Source organism: Salvelinus namaycush, chromosome 3, assembly GCF_016432855.1.
Source record: "Salvelinus namaycush isolate Seneca chromosome 3, SaNama_1.0, whole genome shotgun sequence".
Taxonomy (NCBI): Eukaryota; Metazoa; Chordata; class Actinopteri; order Salmoniformes; family Salmonidae; genus Salvelinus; species Salvelinus namaycush.
This window is the reverse complement of record NC_052309.1, coordinates 16,847,568-16,857,526: the sequence shown is the minus strand read 5'-3', so window position 1 is coordinate 16,857,526 and position 9,959 is coordinate 16,847,568.

Genomic DNA, 9,959 nt, shown 5'->3' with positions numbered 1-9,959 from the left:
AGTCAGTCATGGAAAGAGCAGGTGTCCTTAATGTTTTGTACATTCAATTACCCTTCTGTCCTGAGATCCATTTCGAGCCAGAGCATAGACCAAACCCGTTACTAAAACCGTCAACTGGACGAATGGGCATTCAGTGATGTAAAGTAACTAGTTTTAAGTTTCAAAATGTATTGGTCGTATGTACAGGATACACATGGTATACACTGTCCAACGAAATGCTAACTTGCAAGTTCCTTCTCGACAATACAACAACAATAAGAAATAATAAAAGATTACTATACAGGCACCGTTTCAAGTAGATGTCCTGGATGGGTGGGAACACGGTCCCAGGGATGTACTGGGCCGTCTTCACCACGGGACTTGCGATCGTGGATGGAGCAATTCCCGTACCAGGCCGTGATGCAACCAGTCAGGGCACTCTCAATGGTGCAGCAGAAGTATTTGGAGAGGACCCAGGGTGGCATGCCAAATTTCTTCAGCCCCCTTAGGAAGTAGAGGCGATGTTGTGGTGGTGTTGTTGGTCCATGTCAAGTCCTCGGTGATGTGGATGACGTGGAACTTAAAACTGCTTACTCTCTCTACTGCAGTCCCGCTGGATGATGTGAAACTATACTGAACAAAAATATAAAAGCAACATGCAACAATTTTAATGATTTTACTTAGTTACAGTTCATATAAGGAAATCAGTGAATTTAAATAATTTCATTAGGCCCTAATCTATGGATTTCACATGACTGGGCAAGGGGTGTAGCCATGGGTGGACCTGGGGGGGCATAGGGAGCTCTCCAACCACTGGGGAGCCAGGCCCAGCCAATCAGAATGAGTTTTTCCTCACAAAAGGGCTTTATTACAGACAGAAATACTCCTCAGTTTCATTGGCTGTCCGGGCGGCTGGTCTCCGATGATCCCGCAGGTGAAGAAGCCGGATGTGGAGGTCCTAGGCTGGCGTGGTTACACATGGTCTGGGGTTGTGAGGTCAGTTGGACGTACTGCCATGCTCTCTACAATGATGTTGGAGGCAGCTTATGGTAGAGATTCCTGCAGTCAACATGCCAATTGCAAGCTCCCTCAAAATTTGAGACATCTGTGGCATTGTGTGACAAAACTGCACATTTTAGAGTGGCCTTGTATTGTTCCCAGCACAAGGTGCACCTGTGTAATATTCATATTGTTTAATCAGCTTCTTGATATGCCACACCTGTCAGCTGGATGGATTATCTTGGCAAATGAGAAATGCTCACTAACTGGGATATTAACAAATGTGTGCACAAAAGTTGATTGAAATAAGCTTTTTTGTGCATATGGAACATTTCTGGGATATTTTATTTCAGCTCATGAAACATGGGACCAAAAATTCACATGTTGCGTTTAAATTTTTGTTCAGTATAAGTACAAATAATTTGAAATACTACTTATGTATTTGTGGGGGTTATCTGTTGTTTACTTTACTATTTACATTTTTACATTCTGCCATTGCATAGCATGTAGCCAATGGCAGTCGCTAAAGAAAATGTGATAAGAAGCGAATGAGATTGGAAATGGGGAGATATGATTTTGGTGAACTTCTTAGACACAGATAATATATTAATTATCATTATCAAACCTAAGATGGGATCTGCCAATCCCTAGCTATTGAACCACTGTTCCAACTGCTGGCTCACCCCAGTTCTCCTTCTAAACACACAGCACATGTAAAGTACATGTAAATAATACCAAGTAATACAATTTGTGTACTTCCTCTGTGGTGGTTTTACTTCAAAGTCTGATGTATTTATTACAGTTATTATGCAAATTATAGTGCTCTCAAAAAGGTACATGACAGTTTTCTGTAAATATTTATGTTCTGTGAGTAACAGGTTTTACGGTATGCTGTGAAGGATATTGAAACATATCATGGATATCAATGTTGTTTTGTTTGGCTGTTGACATGGTCCACCAAAACAACATTCAGCTATTGTTTAGATTTTGACTTGGTTATATTTTCTTAATGGAAGAAGAGACACGATATATCAAAGATGATGATATCAAGAATGTAAACATACAATATTTTTTTAAACCAGGGTTCTAATGTATGATTTCCAGGTTTACTGAAACTGGAATACCATTCTAACACAATTAATGTGTTAATGGCCATTTACTTCAATTTTACGTATTACTCTTTTGTCATGTTTCTTTTTAAGAATCAGTGTTTATCATACAGTACCAGTCAAAAGTTTGAACACACCTACTCATTCAATGGTTTTTCTTTATTTTTACTATTTTCTACATTGTAGAATAATAGTGTAGACATCAAAACAATGAAACAACACAAATGGAATTATGTAGTAACCCAAAAAAGTGTGAAACAAATCAAAATGTATTTTATATTTGAGATTCTGCAAAAAAAAGTAGCCACCCTTTGCCTTGATGACAGCTTTGCACACCCTTGGCATTCTCTCAACCAGCTTGATGAGGTAGTCACCTGGAATGCATTTCAATTAACAGGTGTGCCTTGGTAAAAGTTAATTTGTGAAATGTCTTTCCTTCTTAATGTGTTTGAGCCAATCAGTTGTGTTGTGACAAGGTAGGGGTGGTATACAGAAGATAGCCCTATTTGGTAAAAGACCAAGTCCATATTATGGCAAGAACAGCTCAAATAAGCAAAGAGAAAGCACAAGCCATCATTTCTTTAAGACATGAAGGTCAGTCAATGCTGAACATTTCAAGAACTTTGAAAGTTTCTTCAAGTGCAGTCGCAAAAACTATCAAACGCTATAATGAAACTGGATCTCATGAGGACCGCCACAGGAAAGGAAGACCCAGAGTTACCTCTGCTGTAGAGTATAAGTTCATTAGAGTTAACTGCACCTCAGATTGCAGCCCAAATAAATGCTTCACAGAGTTCAAGTAACACACATCTCAACATCAACTGTTCAGAGGAGACTGCGTGAATCATGCCTTCATGGTCGAATTGCTGCAAAGAAACCACTACTAAAGGACACCAATAATAAGAAGAGACTTGCTTTGGCCAAGAAACACGAGCAATGGACATTAGACCAGTGGAAATCTGTCCTTTGGTCTGATGAGTCCAAATGTAAAATTTTTGGTTCCAACCGCCATGCCTTTGTGAGACGCAGAGTAGTGGAACGGAAGATCTCTACATGTGTGGTTCCCACTGTGAAGCATGGAGGAGGAGGTGTGATGGTGTGGCGGTGCTTTGCTGGTGACACTGTCTGTGATTTATTTAGAATTCAAGGCACACTTAACCAGCATGGCTACCACAGCATTCTGCAGCGATACGCCATCCCATCAGGTTTGCACTTAGTGGGACAATCATGTGTTTTTCAACAGGACAATGACCCAAAACACACTTACAGGCTGTGTAAGGTCTATTTGACCAAGATGGAGAGTGATGGATTGCTGCATCAGTTGACCTGGCCTCCACAATCACCCGACCTCAATCCAATTGAGATGGTTTGGGATGAGTTGCACCGCAAGGGGAACAAAAAGCAGGACAACAAGTGCCCAGCATATGTGGGAACTCCTTCAAGACTGTTGGAAAATCATTCCTCATGAAGCTGTTTGAGAGAATGCCAAGAGTGTGCAAAGCTGTCATCAAGGCAAAGGGTGGCTACTTTGAAGAATCTGAAATATATTTTGATTTGTTTAAAACTTTTTTGCTTACTACATGATTTTATATGTGTTATTTCATAGTTTTGATGTCTTCACTATTCTTCTAAAATGTAAAAAATAAAAAATAAACCTTGAATGAGTAGCTGTGTCCAAACTTTTTACTGGTACTGTATATTAAGAATTGATTTATCGTTTTGATGAAATGCTATATATTTTGTATTAAGACTATAACATACCAGATAATACTATATAAAGTAAAGTGAAAAATAATGGGTCGTGCAATAGTCTAGGGCAATTCCAAGGTACAAAGTGATGCTGAAACTTTTCAGACTTGTTAAAAGTAGTCCTTGAGCATAAAGTTGTATGTTTTGCAATCATTGGTTTTTGTTTGATATACATTTTAAAGTGAAACATCTGAGTCTCAGCATCGTTCTGTTAACGTGGAATTACCCTCTACTTTGCTGATGACAAAATGTTGCTTGGTTATCTGTTCATATTTACAAACACTGAGAACAGCTTCCTAACATTGAGTTGCACCCCCTTTTGCCCTCAGAACAACCCTAATTCGTCGGGGCATGGACTCTACAAGGTGTCCAAAGCGTTCCACAGGAATGCTGGCCCATGTTGAGTCCAACACTTCTCATAGTTGTGTCAAGCTGACTGGTCCGTTGGGTGGTGGACTTTTCTTGATACACACGGGAAACTGTCAAGCGTGAAAAACCTAGCAGAATTGAAGTTCTTGACACACATCAATGCACCTGACGTTCAAAGGCACTTCAATCTATTATTTTGCCCATTCATACTCTGAGTGGCACACACACAATTTATGTCATAATTGTCTCAAGGCTTAAAAATCCTTCTTTAACCTGTCTTCCCCCCTTCATCTACACCGATTGAAGTTAATTTAACAAGTGACATCAATAAGGGATCATAGCTTTCACCTGGTCAGTCTATATGTCATGGAAAGAGCAGGTGTTCTTAATGTTTTGTACAATCAGTGTATATGAGAATTAACTATATGACTACATGCATTTGTGCAAATGTGACATAGCCAGTGTAATAGACAATACATACAAAAATATTAAAGCAATGATATTGCATATGAACAATGTTACATTGAATTACTGAGGAGAATCTGTTCATGTACAGTTTGTTGAGAGCTGATCAGATGTTTTACTCATATCCCTCAATGTGTCATATGTAGAAGTTTGGTTCTCTATATGTGACTGTGATTGTCATCAAGTCAAACATAGTGCAGCTCTGATACTTTGTGTCAAACACAGGAGGAAATCCACATATCAATCATTTCAGAATAATATGTTTTATGGACCAACTATCCTTGATCGAAAAATAACTTGAAACAAATGTATTGGTCAGAGATGAACATCTTGCAAATCTAAATTAACACAATATACAGGTACAGTTGAAGTCGAAAGTTTACATACACTTAGGTTGGAGTCATCAAAACTCGTTTTTCAACCACTCCACAAATTTATTGTTAACAAACTATAGTTTTGGCAAGTCGGTTAGGACATCTACTTTGTGCATGACAAGTAGTTTTTCCAACAATTGTTTACAGACAGATTATTTCATTTATAATTCACTGTATCACAGTTCCAGTGGGTCAGAAGTTAACATACACTAAGTTGACTGTGCCTTTAAACAGCTTGGAAAATTCCAGAAAATGATGTCATGGCTTTAGAAGCTTCTGATAGGCTAACTGACATCATTTGAGTCAATTGGAGGTGTACCTGTGGATTTACTTCCCGGCCTACCTTCAAACTCAGTGCCTCTTTACTTGACATCATGGGAAAATCAAAGGAAATCAGGCAAGACATCAGAAAAAAATTGTAGACCTCCACAAGTCTGGTTCATCCTTGGGAGCAATTTTCAAACGCCTGAAGGTACCACGTTCATCTGTACAAACAATAGTACGCAAGTATAAACACCATGGGACCACGCAGCCGTCATACCGCTCAGGAAGGAGACGCATTCTGTCTCCTAGAGATTAATGTACTTTGGTGCGAAAAGTGCAAATCAATCCCAGAACAACAGCAAAGGACCTTGTGAAGATGCTGGAGGAAACAGGTATAAAAGCATATTTACCCACAGTAAAACTAGTCCTATATCGACATAACCTGAAAGGCCACTCAGCAAGGAAGAAGCCACTGCTCCAAAACCGCCATAAAAAAGCCAGACTATGGTTTGCAACTGCACATGGGGACAAAGATCGTACTTTTTGGAGAAATGTCCTCTGGTCTGATGAAACAAAAATAGAACTGTTTGGCCATAATGACCACTGTTATGTTTGGAGGAAAAAGGGGAGGCGTGGCTTGTAAGCCGAAGAACACCATTCCAACCGTGAAGCACGAGGGTGGCAGCATCATGTTGTGGGGGTGCTTTGCTGCAGGATGGACTGGTGCACTTCACAAAATTGATGGCATCATGAGGATGAAAAATGATGTGGATATATTGAAGCAACATCTCAAGACATCAGTCAGGAAGTTTAAGCATGGTTGCAAATGGATCTTCCAAATGGACAATGACCCTAAGCATACTTCCAAAGTTATTGCAAAATGGCTTCAGGACAACAAAGGTATTGGAGTGGCCATCACAAAGCCCTGACCTCAATCCTATAGAAATTTTGTGGGCAGAACTGACAAAGCGTGTGCGAGCAAGGAGGCCTACAAACCTGACTCAGTTACACCAGCTCTGTCAGGAGGAATGTGGGAAGCTTGTGGAAAGCTACCGGAAACGTTTGACCCAAGTTAAACAATTTAAAGGCAATGCTACCAAATACTAATTGAGTGTATGTAGAGTTCTGACCCACTGGGAATGTGATGAAAGAAATAAAAGCTTAAATAAATCATTATCTCTACTATTATTCTGACATTTCACATTCTTAAAATAAAGTGGTGATCCTAACTGACCTAGGACAGGGAATTTTTACTAGGATTAAATGTCAGGAATTGTGAAAAACTGAGTTTAAATGTATTTGGCTAAGGTGTATGTAAACTTCTGACTTCAACTGTATATGGTGAACGGAAATTTTCCCTAATGTGAACCTTTAGGTGTCCTAGAACTGTCTAATGTCGCCTTTGGTTATGGCATTCTTTCAGCAACAGTAAACTCTTCCTATGCTCTGTAGGTGCAGAGGCGGTAGGTAGCCTAGCAATTAAGAGCGTTGGGCCAGTAAGGGATTTGAATCCCTGAGCCGACTACGTGAAAAATCTGCCGATGTGCCCTTGAGCAAGGCACTTAACCCTAATTGCTCCTGTAAGTCGCTCTGGATAAGACCGTCTGCTAAATGACTAAAAGGTAAATGTAAATGCACATACAGTATGTACCCATCACCACATCAAATATACATTTATAAAAGTGATGTCTGGGAGCATGTTGTCCAATAAACACAAACATAAATAACCTTGTCAAATGTTTTTATTCCTATCGTACGGATACTGTAACCTTTTAAGGGAACAGACATAAATATTGTAATGTTTTAAGATGTAGTGTGTGCAATTGAAGGCTAGTGATTGTTGGTGTGTATCATATTGTGAGTCAACAGGTGATACACACATTCATATAAGACTGCCTCGAAATCTACTAGAATTTGATAGAAATAAGGAAATGATACAGAAATGTGAAGCTGCATTCTAATTAAGTTTGAATGTGAATCTTTCAGCTGATTTCTGTAGCACCATCAGTGTTATGGCTGTAGCTCTATGGTGGAATCCCAACGGGCCAGATGCTGGCCCTACCTTCAGACAGACATCAGTAGCTCTGGTTCCCTGGGACTCAAATCCCAGCATGAGTAGACAGGAAAACTTTAGATACGGAGTAGTAGCAGATATCATTAGACAGGTCCAAATGTTCAGTAAACCAGAAAGAGGTGGAAAAGGAGACAGACTGGGTGGAAAAATAATGGTGTTGGAAATCAGAATCTCAATGTTCTTGGCCCATTTCACTTTCTTCTGAGCATACCAGAATAATCCCATGGGAAGTCATACATTTGAGGCCATTTTAGGACCTTCAATATCCTCAGAATTACCATAGAGGAGAGTGAATTGCAAGTTCTGTTTTAGTTGATCATATAATTGTTCATAAATGATTTATATGGGAGATACCAGCAAACCTGCCTGAAATTACCATACATAGCCTCTGGGGTCTGACAAATACATAATGGCAGTTCTTTCTGCCCTGTTTACTAACAGGAATCAAATAATAAAAGACAGTGAGTACTCAAGTGGGGAATGATAAAGTTATATGTTATCTGAAGAGAATCAGCAATACAACATATAGTTATATATATATAAATATATCTTCAAGAGATGATATAATAAGCTGACAGCCAACCTCTCAAGGCACTAATATTACATCAGCATGAATGTAACATCAAGTCTAATCAATGCACAGTAATGGCAAGGATCCATTTGATCACGCAGCTCGATTTTCCATGAAACCATGCAACATGAAAACAAAGCTACTGCCCAAAGGGTTCCCATATCTCTCGTTGTTTACATGTCAGACTCCTGTTTGATGATATCGTGTCTTGACAAGCTGATGACCTGAGAGGATCTGACATGGAGGCACTCACTGAACTTTAGTCCCAAACAAGACATGTCTTCTCTTCACCCCTCTGACAGTGACAGGTCTATGATTCACACCCAGGGAAGGCACTTCCTTTCTCCCTCGAGGACCTCCATCTCATAAGATTCTTGTAGACTGTCTATAACATTCCTCTAAGGGGACTTTGGCAGACACTAGTTGCTGGCTGGCCAAAGATCTCTCAAAGGGGGGGGGGGGACAATTCAGATCGACTTTGGATCATATTGACGACTGTTTAGTTTATCCCCTGGGAGAAGGACAGAAATGAACTGTTACATTTTTCATAGGAACTTATTTTTTTAACGATGGTAAATAGCCAAAGATGCAATAAACTGAAATGATTATGCAATGGATCTAAATAAAAAGTGGTGCTGTTTCAAATGGGTTTCTTTGAGCAGTGCAGATATGCAGAAACTAATTAAAACGTAATGATGGTAATCTATGCCTTTATTCCTTTTCCATCTTTTTCTTTTGCATATCCGGTATCCTAACTCCACATCGCCCTTCATAGACTGTAACACATACCACCACAGCAAAGAGTTTAAATAAATCATATTCTAGGAACCACAAAATCCAATAATATCTACATGCCTTTGAAAACATCTAGGCCGTTTTCCAGACCATGACAAAAATATCACTGGGACACATTTTGTTTATAATATTGTGTGGATAGAGTAAGACTCAACAGTTACGTTTTGAACATTCATACAACATGTTATTCTCCTGAGATTTGCCAAGCTGTTTTATGTATTTACATTTGTTAGAAGAGAAAGCTAAAATGGTTGGGTGGTTTTAAAACAGGATCTAAGTTTGGAATAGTGCCTGCAGTTGCTAAATTACTGAGAGCAATTTGTGGTAAGCCTGGCACCCGTTCCCCAAAAGGCAATGCAGAACCTTGCTCGTCTTAATTAAATGTTACAACTTTTGGTGCTTGTCTCGGGAAGGGGAGAATGTGCCCAGCGTTAATAATAATTAATTAATGCATCTCGGACTGCATACCAATGACAGGTCCAACAAGCAGCTGCATACACTATGAATATATGATCTATTACCCCACTGCATCTTACCAACCATTATTGCTGCATAATGCAAAAATCAACCTTCCTTTTCCCCTTTTTTTTCAATCAACCTTTCAATTCCAAACAAGGAATTTGAATGTTTATTAGATATGAATGTTTACCAAATATGAATTTCCAGTTGTTTTACATTGCCATTTTCTAGAACTGGATATTCTTACATGACGCACACTGTAAGAAGCAATCATGACAATTCCATATGTTGAACCTAATTCCAAGCTATCTACTAGGGTGATATCTATTAAATAGCAATACAAATATGACATTAATGATTAATGACCAATCAGTGAAATGAGGTTTGACCTGCCTGGCATGTGCTGGCAACTGAATCTCATCAGTTCCTGCTGCATATGCTTTCAGCAGAGAAGCTGAAGACTTGCTGCTGGGGAGCCATTTCTCTTACTGTGTGTTGCAAATCAAAGTTAAATTGTAGTGTTGATTTGCTGTTAGGGGATTTTATTCTGCATTTAACCTCAAGCCCATAAAAGCCAAATGCAGTGCTTGAATGATTGGACTGTGAAAAACAAACAAACTCACAGTGAAGGACCTCTACTACTGCCAGGTGCCTACAGCACATAGTCAACAATGGAACATCAGTAGGGAGGGGGACTGTTGTAGAATAACAAAAAATACAAACTGCTTTCAGTAACACCTGTGTAAAACACA